Raw genomic sequence first — 16810 nt, forward strand, 5'->3', positions numbered from 1 at the left:
TAAAAAAGAAAAGTGTGAAACAATTGAATCAACATAAAATAATTAATTTTAATGAAAAATCATCACATCATCATCACGGTATTTTGTTTTTGCATTGTGTATGTAATAAGTGTCAATTGTTTGCTAAATTTAAATTAATTTATAAACAAAAGCAATTTATAAATAAATAAATGTATTCTGGTAACATTTATGTGACAATGCAGAAAAAACTCCTTTTTTATAAGTATTTTTTTAGTTTAGTTCGCCTTCCACTCTGGTGTTTTTTTGTCGCCAAATTTTGCTTTTATATGTATTTTGTATAGAACCCAACACTTTTGGTAACGTTTTTTCTCTCCACTGACCCTTTAGATTTTGATGATTTAATAAAAAAAAAAATAAGCAAATTAAATGTCATTATTTTAAATGAAATTGAAATTAAAAATATTTTTCTTTTATACTTTTATATCAATTAATTTTTGTTTTGTTTTGCGTGCGTAAATAAATATGTATGTAAATATAAATGACTGAAAAAGGGAGCAAAAAGGAACAAATAAATGAATAACTGCAAAATGAATGACATAATGAATGTTTATGGCAATTTTTCAGTTGTCATTAATTTTAATTTAAGTGCATTGTTTGTTGTGATTTAATTTTTGCTGTGAAATAATTGGATAATTAAACAAAAATATGTATAAAAAAATATTAAGGATGGTTTAAACAAGCTCTAGATCATTATCAATAACCGTTTAATTTTCTGAACATATTTATTGTTTTCAACAGATGGAACTATAAAGTTGACTTATTCTGCAATAGTTTATTAGTCCTGTTCCTGTTCAACCTACTAAAAATTATATTATGGACCAAAAATATTTTACAAAAATTTTTAAATTATTTTTGCCGCAATCAGCTCAAAATGACGGACATTTTAAGACCCATTTCAAAAAAATTGTAAATAATTTATTTTTCAAAAATTACACTAACGCACATTTGTTCAAATCATCACTTGTTGTTACTGCCCGAAATAATAAATCAATTTTAATACAAATTTTTTTCTTCCTTCCTACTGCAATTTTCCGTTTTGTTGCTAAGAATTTACGAAAATTCGGACCTACAAATATAGTAATTTCTTAAAAACAATATGGATAACTGGATGACAAAAACACATTTCTGATAACGACATCATTTATTCATTTATTTTTGTGTAGTCCTTTAATCAAATTTGAAATGCTTATAAGGTAGCTCCCTAAAAAATATTAAATTACTCAAAACGCGCAGAAATATGTAGTTTCGGGTAAAGTGAAATAAATTCACAACATTTTAGGTTTTTAATTTCAGCTTATTTCACGTTTAACAAACGTTAACATTTTCTTAAAAGTTTTCATAAAGTTTAAATTTTAAAATCAAATTAATTTTTTTCATGGTTATTTTAAATGATGTCTTTTTCGAAGTGAATAAATATTATTTCCAACCTTTTACAAAAATTTGTATAAACTGCAGATAAATCATAATGCTATCCATTTGGCAGTTATTGAAAATTACTCCAGAATTAACGTTTTAAAGTCTATATAATTAAAAGTCAAGTCGATTTTTTGTGACCCTTTTAATCTTACAGTATACATCCGATCTTGGCCAAAGGTATATCATTTTAAAAGTATTTGTTCGCAGATATGCACAATACATATATTAATGAGATCGGTTCAGAATTTTGGGAGCTATACGCAATAAAGTTGTTACTTATACAAACAAACAAACGTATGCTTGAACTAAATAACAAACAACACATTTTCCAGAAAGAAGAGATTAGAACAGTGTTTAGCATTTCGCAAAAATTTATTGAGAATTAGAATATATTTGTAATAGGATGTTATTAATAAATAAATTATATTCACTGTTCCAAAATTTGAATTTCGCACAGAAAAGCTGATTGTTCAAACTATAGTAAATAAGTACTCAAACATTGAGTGTATTTCCAACATGATATTTTTAAAAAGGCTGCTCTTCGGGACATACTGTTTATGTATATATAAATTATTTGGAGTTTATATTTTTAGACTTTATAGACAGCAAAACGGCTGGACCAATTTTTTCTTCAATTTTCGCAGTATCTTTTGTATGTATTAAAAGTATCTTACCTCAGAAATTGCAACAGCTAGAGTCTTTAAACTTTATATGAACAACTTTGACATCCATATGATATGAAATCTTCAAAAATGCATAACTCAGCCTTCGCTCATTGTGAGTTTTTTTGTATTTCTTTCTTTCTATGCTAGTGTTCTAAAATGATTTAAATAGTTTTATTATTAAAAATTTTCAATGTCATAGTTATGACGCAAAATACCCATTGTCTTATAGACACAGGCAAAGAAAACTAGCTAATGATATGATCCTTCGTCTACCTCTATTAAATGTACTAAATGCAACACCTGTAGGCAATTGTGGCTTATATACTTATTATTATTGTTATTATTTCTTTGTTGTATATTGTGTACTAGTTAAAACTATGTACTAATATATTCTACCAAGAACAATACCACCATACAATATTTATAAAACAACAAACGAAAATAATACATATTTGTTGTGAACTTAATAATAAAAAGTCTTTAATAGAATCCACAGAGAAAGCTTTTTTTAGCATTAAAGCTCTTAAATAAATAAAATGTACTCTAAGAGCAATTGCAAAGTTAGAAAGAGAAAATTTCCCAATTATAATATTTATAAAGTAAAACTCATACAATACCATCCACATTGTGGAAGGTTTAGCTAGATTTCTCAACGAAAATATTGTCTACTACGAATTTTGTATGTACTCGTAAGAATAGTATTTACTCAGTTATTGTAGATTTCTAAATAACTGAATAAAAAAGCATTTACTTTTAAACATGTTAAAGGAATATATTTATGTATTATTTACCATTAAAAAAACTTTTGTTTGAAATACATATATTCTGCTTGTGGATATATGTATGTTGGTGCTCACATTTTCTCTATTTTCACAAGGAATTTTTACGTTAACGAAATTTCAGTTGTTCTCAGTCGACACGTGTATGTTGTGTGAGCCATGAACGAGCGAGCGAGCGGATGCATGAAATAGTAAAATGTTTTAAATAAATGTTAAGATAAAATAATTTAAATAATTTATTTCTTTATGTTGTTGTGAGAGAAGAGGCTAAAGAAGTGATTATGATTATTAACTGAAACTGATTACATTAATATTGGTATTTTAATAAATGGCTTTAAGGATGGAGATTTAAGGATATGTTATATATTCGAAAAAGGATTTAGTTTTAAGGGTATCAATACAAATTGTTTATGTTTTTGAGGAAACTTCAAATGATATAAAATAATATTTATGAATTATTCAATGGCGATTATAATTTGAAATATGTTAGAAGAATAAGTAGATGGATAAGCCTTTAAATATATGGGGTGGTGTATTTACATTATTTGTTATTTGATGCTGATAGATTTCTATATATTGATTATATACATCAGCAACGTTGGTTAATATTTGAGGGCAGATGCTGTTTTGTCCAAATTGTGCTTTGGTAGAGAAGACTCTTGTTTAACAAACAAATAATGAATAATTAAAATTTAATCAAAATTGATCATCTGAAGTATATTTTAATTGAACTTAAAATTCGAACTGGCCAATACTAAACAACAAATACTTTCATATTAGCGCTTAGAAGTCAAAGTGATAGTCATAGGACTTATTATTCATAGACTAATCAGTAAACTATTTTACAGACTAGTCTATAGAAAAAAGACTTTCAAAAACAAGTATGTGCTTACGTATATAGTTATCTGAAAGTCATACTAGACTCCTTCTAGGCAATTCAGGACTAGGGCTTATTATTCATAGACTTATCAGTAAACTATTTTACAGATTAGTCTATAGAAAAAAGACTTTCAAAATCAAGTATGTGCTTACGTATATAGTTATTTGTAAGTCATACTAGACCCCTTCTAAGCAATTCGGGCGAAGCAATATTGATTAAGTATAAGTCTGAAACATGTTTTTACTAGATAGTTTGGACTAATACAGTTTGAGTAACACATTTGCTGCAAGTATAGGTAGTTGTTATTCAACCTAAACCAACAATCACAAATAAAACGAAGTATTTTTAGAAGAATTACATTTATCACCACTTCAAAAGTAGTTCAAAACTTAAAAAAAATAATAACATAAAAATTACTTTTTGAGAATGACTTCAGAAGTAGTAAATTTGAAATCAAATGAAAGGCACATCCAACCTATGACAAGCTTATGTTAAAATCATTACTTCTTCAGATCGTTTTAGGTAATTAAATGCAGTAGATTCTACATCTTTTTCGCTTCTTTGGAAGTTCTTTTGATATTAAAACTTCAAACTAAAATGTATCTTGAAATAGATATCAACCAATTCTATTGTAAAGTCCAATATAATGAACTAATTTCCAAAAAATGTCTGTTGTTGAAAACACATAAAAAACCGATAACTTTATCGACTATATAATGAAAACACACACGTTTTTCAAGTAAGATAATGTAATCAGCATTACATAATATAAATTTTATTTAATATTCAAAAATAAACACATTTAAAATTTATTTTGACCCTCACATGTTTTATATACAGATTTGTAAAAATGCCAAGAACAAAAAACAAATCTTTAAATCAATTTTATTAAAGATGACCCACAACAAATGTGATTTTGATTTTAAAGTTTTCATAAATTGAAACGAAGATAAAATGATTTCATAACATCAACATTTAAAGTTTAGGCATAAATTTAAAAAGCAAAAAAAGAAAAAAAATCATATACAATAGTCGATAATGCTCGAATATATAATAACCTATACGAAGTTTGTTTTGCAGCGTTTTAAGAAAAATAATAAAAACAATTTTCATATTCAGATTTGTATTACAAATTTTGTAAAAATTCGCAAGGGAAAGTTGTTTATGATTATATAAACAAAAAGAATACATTAAGTCTGACCACTAACTTATTTCCCTACTATAGTAGTGTAGGGTATAAACAGCATTCATTTATTTAAATATTTTTGGCTACAATGTAGATTCTAGATCACACACACATAAATACAACACCCTCTCAATATAGAATATAGCCAAAAAGGTTCATTTTATTCCAAACCCATAATAAAGAGTTCATATTTAGATATTTAAAATCAAGTACCATCGTTTGCTCGTTTGTTTGGTTACTTTTATTTTGCTTTTTTACATTTGGTCACTATTTCCAGTATCATTATGGTCATTTTACCCATTTTTCGTATATTTTTGTTAGCACAAAATATAATGAAAATTTTTTAAAAGAAGGGTTTCTTATGGGTTTCCGTTTTCTATACCCATCAATAAAAAAAAGTTGGTTTATCGATTTTGTTATTCCGTTTGTAACACATAGAAATATTCTAAGAAGATCTATTCATGTTTGACTATCTGTCCATATCTCTGCTGTTATCACTTTAGAGTCTAAGCACCATCAACTATAGATCCATGATTTTACCTAACTTTTATTTTGGTTAATAGAAGCATTTTGTCCAGTTCTTGTTTTAGGCTCTTCATGAACTATAGAACATCAGAAATCTTCTACAAATGATAATAATAACATTTAAATTTATGAAACAAAATTTGATGGTGGGTACATAAGAATCAGTATAGCCGAACATAACACACTGCTTTCTTTTTGAGATATTTGGTTTTTAGGACACATTGTTTTTTGTTGCTTTAAGAAAATTCTAAGAAAATATTTATTTTGTGTTAGGAAAACGAAATGCTTGTCTGTTAAAATGATAACCTAAGGTTATGTGTCTGTATAGTTATATCCTTACATTTCTAAATATGAAAGTATTTAGAAAATATACACACATTTTCATAAATATGTACAATCTACATTACACATTCGTACATTTCTACATGGACAAGTAGTTTTTTCTTTAAAACCTCAAATTACTTTAAATATGTATAAGTAATACCGTTTGCATTACTTAGTAAGAAGGAGTATAGTAATGAAAGTAATTAATTTTTTACATGAATGGAAAAATAGTATATTTGTATTAAAAATATTTTTAGACGCTATTGAAAAAATGATCTACTTAATCTTTATTAGGTGAGTTATCGTTTTAGGTACAGAGAGCTGAAAAATAGGTAGAAAAGTACCTAAATTGATACAATCCGTTCTCGACCTCGTTAGACAATGAATAAGTATATAATTATAACACCCAGTTATCGTTTTGATAATATATTGCTGTCATTTCGATAACGCTTTGTGTCTCTTTATCAATGAATTGTTGTAACTTCGTCAACGCAAAGTTATGTTTGACAACGTAGTGTTATCGTTTTTGTTGATTTGACAACATGGTATATTTTTATATTTTTGTTGTTGATCTGAGAATTTTCCGTATAAATATAAGACGACTTTTTCCCTTTGTGTACTTCTTTAACTATCTAATCAAAAGCATGCATTATAATTTATCACTTTACTAAAATAACTAGAAATATTGCAAAAAAAATTTAACACACATTACGCACCAATGGACCTAAATTTGTCAAAACCATTCTCACGAATCTTTTTACCATAATGTTATTACATTAACGTAATAAAGAGGTGCTAACTGTATTTCTACCAAGTTTCACGGATCTAAACCAAGAAATGTCATTACTATGTGTCCTATTTATCAAAGTTGTTAACAGTTAACTGTTATTTTAACATCCAATTCCCATCTCTTTTGGCTCTCAGTGTAAATGCAGATAAAATATGAACATACAAACATATTTACCATTCATTTGTAATCATGTGTGGAAAATATCCAAATATACAAATTTCCATACTTACAAATTTACATAAGATTTACACATTTATTTTCCTCTCAATCATGTGCATGAAAAGGAAAGGATAAAAATCATAATAACACATGATTACTGGGGTAAAGGCAGCAACATAAAAACAAAACATAAAATTACAAATGTTCATGTGTTTGTATGTACGTTAGTGTTTGGTCTGTTGTTATCTTTTAGATTCAAGTTGTAGTTGTCAATATGTTAGTTGTTGTTGTTACTGCTGTTGGCGCATTTAAAAGGGTTGAGTTGTTTGTTATCTTTAATATGTATGATTTGTATTTTTCTTGTGCATTTTAATAATGTAACTTTCAGACAGACGCAAACAATATATGTAAGTAAATAAATAAAAATCTTAAAGAAAACTGTGAAGAATTGTTAGTAAAAGATAAAAAATTTAGCATATAAAGCAATTTAAAATCTCAACAAAAACATAAAACTTGTATAACTTATTTTTGAGAAGAATAAAAATGTATGCAAATCTATGAATTAAGAGTACATATGTATTAGTTGATTTTGATGTTTATCTTTTAAAACTCTTATTTGTACTTTTTTTAAATTAAAAACAGGTTCTGTTAAATAATTAGTTATAAACAGGACAATGCATGGTTGTAGTCAGTAACTCAATAAATAAATAAAAGTTATTTTTCTTTTCGAATCCAAGAATTTGCAATAAAATGGTAATGATTTGTTGTTGCATATTTTGCTATAAATGCATAATTTTTGCATATTTATAAACATTTTATAGCATATATTAAAATTTTTCTTTGTATCCAAAATCTTTTAGTTCTAGAACGTGTGAAAACAGAACCATTTTAGATTCTTAAACAACAGCCTTGGAACTAGTAGTGTCGCCATTACTTCTGGAACCCATTTCTTAGAATATTGTTGTGGATTTTTATATACTTCTAAATAATTTTCAAGGGACTTGTTCTTTGAAACTAGTTATACATTGCTACTACACTAGTTTAATGAACGCATACTAGTTCCGAAACAACTTCTTGGAATCAATTAAAAAATGTCAAAAAATTAAAATTTTATAGTATTATTTTTATCGAAATAGAAAACGCGTTCAAATGTATATTTTTCCATTCAACTTTACTACAACTTATTAAAGAGTCACCTAATTAAATGGTACCGATTTTTTTTTTAAATTTTACGTTATATATGTATATGTATGTATGTAAATAACATTGGTACAATACTAAAAATTCCTCAATAGTTACTCAAAATTGCTCCTTATTTTAATAATTTCAAACAAAAACGTTCCCTAAAGCTTTCCTGGAACTTGTTCCGATGTTGACAAATTCAAACAAAAATCATTGATTAAAAAACTAGTTCCAGAAGCGTTTCAGAGAACGAGTGTCAACTCCATAGCAATTATAACCAGTTTCTAAGGTGACAACTTCGAACAAAAATCATTGGTCTCAACGCCAAACTAGAACGACTTAGGCTAAAATCATGTGTTTTAGAACTAGTTGTAGAACTAATACAATATTTCCTGGGCTCAGGAGTTTTATTTGTATTACATATTTAACAAGAAATTTGTTATTTCCTCATAAATTCAAAATACCCACCTTAAAGTATCGCTTCTGTATCAGTTTCTGAGTCTGTCTATCTATATTTCCCAAGATAAACAAATAAAACACATCTCTCAATATTGCCCCCCTTCAGAAAATGGCTTTAACGTCAATAATAATTATTTACTTAAAAACTATAACACACGATAAAATTCGAAACTAATATAAAGATTTAACATTTATTAATTCATTATAATTGTATAAATTAAATATTTAATAAATACAAAATTAATTTCTTATTAACTTATTAATCAAATGAATTAAATTGTTTGTTAGAGATCAGTTAAGAAGGTGATTAAAAAATCAAAAAATTATCAATAAGACAGAACGTTAAAGGAATACTCTACCTTTAACAATGCGTTTAACATTTACAAAAAATATTACTTTTTTTTTTAATAAATTGTCAAGAAACTTGAATATTATATCCCTAAAATTTTATTGACTATTTAAGTATTATAAATATTCCTAGCACAAATATTCAAAATAAAATACTGAAAAAAATAAAATAGAAAAGTAGGTCAAAAAACTTCTTTCAATCAATTAAAAAATAAATTGAATCAATTAAAAATTCAATCGAAGTTGTACACTTAGGTTTCAAACAACGAGATAATAAAGATAAATAAAATTTTATTTAAATAATAAAAATAAAGAGTAAAACATATTAATTAAAAAAAAACTACCGACAATTATTATAAAAGCATATTTTGCACTTTCCTTGCTAGATAATAAAATTTTGGAAATGACTCGGAAAAATAATAACCATAAACTTACCACGAAGGTTTTTCTTGAATATAGTTTAATAATGTGTAAACAATTCTTACCTATAAAGAAAGAAAAAAAGTTAAATATTAATAGTTATATAATTCAGCGAAAACTGGTACTATTTTACAAAGAAAATGTTTATTTTAACTTGATCGGTTAACTACAAAGAATCATAATAAAAACCATATAATTTTCGGTTTTATTTAAGCTCAAATGCATATAGATTAAGATCATAATTAGATTGCTTTAAGAATCCCTAAGATTAAATTAATATCAAATCAAAATGGTTTTAATTTGTGCTCGATTCGTACTTGATTTCGGAATTCACAATATTAATTTTATCGTATTATTTGCACATTTATTAAATCGCGCGCTGACAATGGCTTTTTTTGTGTGAAAATTATTATTAAACGCATAATAAAATTACTAAACTATGGTGTCGTGAGTAAGACAGCGATTTTACGTACAATAACTCCATATTTGTAAGTACTTATATAACTAGTTGTTTGTAAACTGATTTCTAACTTTTTAACGACTTTTCAATGTACATATGTTTCTGCTATAAAATTATAGCAAACATAGTATATCAAACATAAATCAAACGTAAAATTCTAAAAACTTGCAGGTTCTTTCAGGAATTTCGCTCACATCCCCATCACTAATGAATCAATTTTTCCGATGGTTTATAACAGACTCACAACTGAATTATTAAATATAATAAAAAATCCGTAGTCTTCAAAAAACCGATTTCAACAAAAATAAGGATATCATACAGACATACATACATAAATATAAACATAAATGTGAAAGCTAAATTAACTACAAGAAACAAAATAACTTTTGAAATTCAAGAATATAATAAAACTTAAAATACATTATAGTGTTATGATGACATTGTAAAGTCAGATGTTTAAATGAAAAAACAATTCATTTTTAATTATTTTTTTTGTTACTGAATCGAAATCCTTAACAAATCAGTACTACTCTTATAATTAATGTATCAATATTATTTTTGTGTAAAGTATGATGTTTTTGTACAAAAATAATCTAAAATATTTTAAATGTATTTCAAATGTAAATAAAGAAAACAGCTTGCAGTCAATTGATTTTTCTTTTATGATAAGATTTCAGACTTTCTTTATAAAGACTTTCTTCTTATTACACATACAGCATTTATTAAAACGAAAACTACTTACTAAACTATAGCTGTCTTAGAGTGTTAATATATACATAAATAAATGAATGTAGTAGATGCTTAAATATCTATGAATATACAACAGTCAAGGGCTTTTTACAAAACCCATATAAGGGTTCAGAAGTAACAAAATATGAAATATCATAAGACTTTCTAAAATATTATATAATTGTATGTTTGTAAAAGAAAGCTGTCTAATTCAAACCTTGTGAAAAGTTTATTTCCTGCTACTTCACACTTATGTATAAATGCTTTATCGCCCACTGCTGCATATACACACACACACTGTATAATAAGAAATATATAAAAGAATTTTTGTATAAATATATAAAATTTTTTTGTATTATTAAATATTTGTCCATGGCCATTGTAATGAATAATAAGAACAATGACATGTTTTTCTTTTGCCATGTTAAGGAAGCTATTTCATAGTAAAATAAGAAAATTCATTTTTTTTCTTATTCTTATATTCTCAAAGAAAAACTAAAATTTGTTATAAATTGTCAGTTTTAAGAGAATTTTTATGCAAATATTAAAATTTTGTCTTCTGTTGCTAGTAGGAATTTTGTTTTTGGAATAGTTAAATTCTTGAAAAGGGTGAACAAATGCTTATTAGTTTAATGGAATAACGTAGAATTAGGATATCATTTTTGTGACGAAAAAAAGCATACTTATTATTAAAATTTCGAATTAATCATTTTTAGTTTATAACTATTTTGTCAATTTGAACAAAACAAAAAGTCTGGCCTCCTTATAAATAATTTACACTTCCTCAGTAGTTTGATTTTATTAAATTTTCCCATAAAATGACGTCATTGTATGCAAGTTAAATTTTATTTTATATCTTAAACATTTTTTATAAACGAAGTTTATTTTCTCGTTCCTGGCAAAATTTTCTACTTCATGCTTTCTGCCTCCTACCAATAACAAAACAAAAACAACAAACAACTTCATATGTTGATTTTACAACAACATTTAACTGAAGCTGTATGTTGCTGTTATATATCAGCAGTTTCGGAATTTGCTTATATATTAATTATTGGGCCAATTTTGTAGATTTATTTCAACATTTTTATATACCAAAAGACAAGCAATCGGATCTTGTCTAATATCAATGTACAATGAAATTAATCTTATATACCCCTACACCGTATAGGGAATGCTTCCCTATAAAAAGCTAATTGCGTTTAATAAGTTATCTAAATGGGGGAAAGAGTCATTATTAGACCGATACTTATAAAACTCGGTAGAGAGAGTTATGTTCATAAAACGTCCCTAGGTCATAAAACGTCAAGCCAGTAGTGAGCGTTGTTTTGGCCGCATCTCTTATAGTTTCCAAAAATAATAATGACCTAAAATTGTTTTCACTCAAAAAATTGATTTTTGATGGAAAATAAGAGTGATCACAGATTATCGTTGTTTTGGCCCTATCTCTTATAGTTTCCAAGATAAATGGACTTTTATGTTTTCACTCAAAAAATATATTTTTGGTGAGAAATAAGAGTGATCACAGATTATCGTTGTTTTGGACCTATCTCTTATAGTTTTCTAGATAAATAGACTTTTATGTTTTCACTCAAAAAATCGATTTTTGATAGGAAATGAGAGTGATCACAGATTATCGTTGTTTTGGCTCTATCTCTTATAGTTTCCAAGATAAATGTTTTCACTCAAAAAATCGATTTTTGATAGGAAATGAGAGTGATCACAGATTATCGTTGTTTTGGCCCTATCTCTTACAGTTTCCAAGATAAATAGACTTTTATGTTTTCACTCAAAAAATCGATTTTTGGTGGGAAATAACAGTGATCACAGATTATCGTTGTTTTGGCCCTATCTCTTATAGTTTCCAAGATAAATGGACTTTTATGTTTTCACTCAAAAAATTGATTTTTGATAGGAAATGAGAGTGATCACAGATTATCGCTGTTTTGGCCCTATCTCTTATAGTTTCCAAGATAAATGGACTTTTATGTTTTCACTCAAAAAATCGATTTTTGGTGGGAAATAAGAGTGATCACAGATCATCGTTGTTTTGGCTCTATCTCTTATAGTTTCCAAGATATATGGACTTTTGTGTTTTCACTCAAAAAATCGATTTTGGTTGGGAAATAAGAGTGATCACAGATTATCGTTGTTTTGGCCCTATCTCTTATAGTTTCCAAGATAAATGGACTTTTATGTTTTCACTCAAAATATCTCTTATAGTTTCCAAGATAAATGGACTTTTATGTTTTCACTCAATGGAATTTTAAGTTTTCAGTCAAAAAATCGATTTTTGATAGGAAATGAGAGTGATCATAGATTATCGTTGTTTTGACCCTATCTCTTATAGTTTCCAATATAAATGGACTTTTATGTTTTCACTCAAAAAATCTATTTTTGGTGGGAAATAAGAGTGATCACAGATTATCGTTGTTTTGGCCCTATCTCTTACAGTTTCCAAGATAAATAGACTTTTATGTTTTCACTCAAAAAACCGATTTTTGGTAGAAAATAAGAGTGATCACAGATTATCGTTGTTTTGGTCCTATCTCTTATAATTTCCAAGATAAATGGACTTTTATGTTTTCACACAAAAAATCGATTTTTGATAGGAAATGAGAGTGATCACAGATTATCGTTGTTTTGGCCCTATCTCTTACAGTTTCCAAGATAAATGGACTTTTATGTTTTCACTCAAAAAATCGATTTTTATAGGAAATGAGAGTGATCACAGATTATCGTTGTTTTGGCCTTATCTCTTACAGTTTCCAAGATAAATGGACTTTTATGTTTTCACTCAAAAAATCGATTTTTGGTGGGAAATAAGAGTGATCACAGATTATCGTTGTTTTGGCCCTATCTCTTATAGTTTCCTAGATAAATGGACTTTTATGTTTTCACTCAAAAAAATCGATTTTTGGTGGGAAATAAGAGTGATCACAGATTATCGTTGTTTTGTCCCTATCTCTTATAGTTTCCAAGATCAATGGACTTTTATGTTTTCACTCAAAAAATCGATTTTTGGTGGGCAATAAGAGTAATCACAGATAATCGTTGTTTTGGCCCTATCTCTTATAGTTTCCAAGATAAATGGACTTTTATGTTTTCACTCAAAAAATCGATTTTTGGTGGGCAATAAGAGTAATCACAGATTATCGTTGTTTTGGCCCTATAGTTTCCAAGATAAATGGAATTTTATGTTTTCACTCAAAAAATCGATTTTTGGTGGGAAATAAGAGTGATCACAGATTATCGTTGTTTTGGCCCTAGCTCTTATAGTTTCCAAGATATATGGACTTTTATGTTTTCACTCAAAAAATCGATTTTTGGTGGGAAATAAGAGCGATCACAGATAATCGTTGTTTTGGCCCTATCTCTTATAGTTTCCAAGATAAACGGACTTTTGTGTTTTCACTCAAAAAATCGATATTTGATAGGAAATGAGAGTGATCACAGATTATCGTTGTTTTGGCCCTATCTCTTATAGTTTCCAAGATAAATGGACTTTTATGTTTTCACTCAAAAAATCGATTTTTGGTGGAAATTAAGAGTGATCACAGATTATCGTTGTTTTGGCCCTATCTCTTATAGCTTCCAAGATAAGTGGACTTTTTTGTTTTCACTCAAAAAATATATTTTTGGTGGGAAATAAGAGTGATCACAGATTATCGTTGTTTTGGCCCTATCTCTTATAGTTTCCTAGATAAATAGACTTTTATGTTTTCACTCAAAAAATCGATTTTTGTTAGGAAATGAGAATGATCACAGATTATCGTTGTTTTGGTCCTATCTCTTACAGTTTCCAAGATAAATAGACTTTTATGTTTTCACTCAAAAAATCGATTTTAGGTGAAAAATAAGAGTGATCACAGATTATCGTTGTTTTGGTCCTATCTCTTATAGTTTCCAAGATAAATGGACTTTTATGTTTTCACTCAAAAAATCGATTTTTGATAGGAAATGAGAGTGATCACAGATTATCGTTGTTTTGGCCCTATCTCTTACAGTTTCCAAGATAAATGGACTTTTATGTTTTCACTCAAAAAATCGATTTTTGGTGGAAAATAAGAGTGATCACAGATTATCGTTGTTTTGGCCCTATCTCTTATAGCTTCCAAGATAAGTGGACTTTTGTGTTTTCACTCAAAAAATATATTTTTGGTGGGAAATAAGAGTGATCACAAATTATCGTTGTTTTGGCTCTATCTCTTATAGTTGCCAAGATATATGGACTTTTATGTTTTCACTCAAAAAATCGATTTTTGGTGGGAAATAAGAGTGATCAGAGATTATCGTTGTTTTGGCCCTATCTCTTATAGTTTCCAATATAAATGGACTTTTATGTTTTCACTCAAAAAATCGATTTTTGATAGAAAATGAGAGTGATCACAGATTATCGTTGTTTTGGCCCTATCTCTTATAGTTTCCAAGATAAATGGACTTTTATGTTTTCACTCAAAATATCTCTTATAGTTTCCAAGATAAATGGACTTTTATGTTTTCACACAAAAAATATATTTTTGGTGGGAAATAAGAGTGATCACAGATTATCGTTGTTTTGGCCCTATCTCTTATAGTTTCCAAGATATATGGACTTTTATGTTTGCACTCAAAAAATTTATTGTTGGTGGAAAATAAAAGTGATTACAGATTATCGTTGTTTTGACCCTATCTCTTATAGTTTCCAAGATGTATGGACTTTTATGTTTTCACTCAAAAAATCGATTTTTGATAGGAAATGAGAGTGATCACATATTATCGCTGTTTTGGCCCTATCTCTTATAGTTTCCAAGATAAATGGACTTTTATGTTTTCACTCAAAAAATCGATTTTTGGTGGACAATAAGAGTGATCACAGATTATCGTTGTTTTGGCCCTATCTCTTATAGCTTCCAAGATAAGTGGACTTTTGTGTTTTCACTCAAAAAATATATTTTTCGTGGGAAATAAGAGTGATCACAGATTATCGTTGTTTTGGACCTATCTCTTGTAGTTTCCTAGATAAATAGACTTTTATGTTTTCACTCAAAAAATCGATTTTTGTTAGGAAATGAGAGTGATCACAGATTATCGTTGTTTTGGCCCTATCTCTTATAGTTTCCAAGATAAGTGGACTTTTATGTTTTCACTCAAAAAATCGATTTTTGGTGGGAAATAAGAGTGATCACAGATTATCGTTGTTTTGGCCCTATCTCTTATAGTTTCCAAGATAAATGGACTTTTATGTTTTCACTCAAAAAATCGATTTTGGATAGGAAATGAGAGTGATCATAGATTATCGTTGTTTTGGCCCTATCTCTTATAGTTTCCAAGATAAATGGACTTTTATGTTTTCACTCAAAAAATCGATTTTTGATAGGAAATGAGAGTGATCACAGATTATCGTTGTTTTGGCCCTATCTCTTATAGTTTCCAAGATAAATGGACTTTTATGTTTTCACTCAAAAAATTTTTATGTTTTCACTAAAAAAATCGATTTTCGATAGGAAATGAGAGTGATCACAGATTATCGTTGTTTTGGCCCTATCTCTTATAGTTTCCAAGATAAATTGACTTTTGTTTTTCACTCAAAAAATTTAAAAGTGATTACAGATTATCGTTGTTTTGACCCTATCTCTTATAGTTTCCATGGACTTTAATGTTTTCACTCAAAAAATCGATTTTTGGTGGGAAATAAAAGTGATTACAGATTATCGTTGTTTTGACCCTATCTCTTATAGTTTCCAAAATATATGGACTTTTATGTTTTCACTCAAAAAATCGATTTTTGGTGGAAAATAAGAGTGATCACAGATTATCGTTGTTTTGGCCCTATCTCTTATAGTTTCCAAGATATATGGACTTTTATGTTTTCACTCAAAAAATCGATTTTTGGTGGGAAATAAGAGTGATCAGAGATTATCGTTGTTTTGGCCCTATCTCTTATAGTTTCCAAGATAAATGGACTTTTATGTTTTCACTCAAAAAATCGATTTTTGATAGGAAATGAGAGTGATCACAGATTATCGTTGTTTTGGCCCTATCTCTTATAGTTTCCAAGATAAATGAACTTTTATGTTTTCACTCAAAAAAATCGATTTTAGGTGAAAAATAAGAGTGATCACAGATTATCGTTGTTTTGATCCTATCTCTTATAGTTTCCAAGATAAATGGACTTTTATGTTTTCACTCAAAAAATCGATTTTTGATAGGAAATGAGAGTGATCACAGATTATCGTTGTTTTGGCCCTATCTCTTATAGTTTCCAAGATAAATGGACTTTTGTGTTTTCACTCAAAAAATCGATTTTTGATAGGAATTAAGAGTGATTACAGATTATCGTTGTTTTGGCCCTATCCCTTATAGTTTCCAAGATAAATGGACTTTTATGTTTTCACTAAAAAAATCGATTTTCGATAGGAAATGAGAGTGATCACAGATTATCGTTGTTTTGGCCCTATCTCTTATAGTTTCCAAGATAAATTGACTTT

The 16810-nt window shown here is 27.6% G+C and overlaps 1 long non-coding RNA gene across 1 annotated transcript; it reads right to left on the reverse strand.

The window, feature by feature from the left end:
* Nucleotides 1–23: 23 nt before the first annotated feature.
* Nucleotides 24–2407, reverse strand: LOC124419518. The gene is made up of 3 exons (XR_006940663.1): nucleotides 2318–2407; nucleotides 2112–2253; nucleotides 24–342 (listed from the first exon to the last, which is right to left on the reverse strand). It is a non-coding gene; the product is annotated as an uncharacterized LOC124419518 (long non-coding RNA).
* Nucleotides 2408–16810: the final 14403 nt, after the last annotated feature.

This window comes from Lucilia cuprina, chromosome 4 (genome assembly GCF_022045245.1).
Source record: "Lucilia cuprina isolate Lc7/37 chromosome 4, ASM2204524v1, whole genome shotgun sequence".
Lineage (NCBI taxonomy): Eukaryota > Metazoa > Arthropoda > Insecta > Diptera > Calliphoridae > Lucilia > Lucilia cuprina.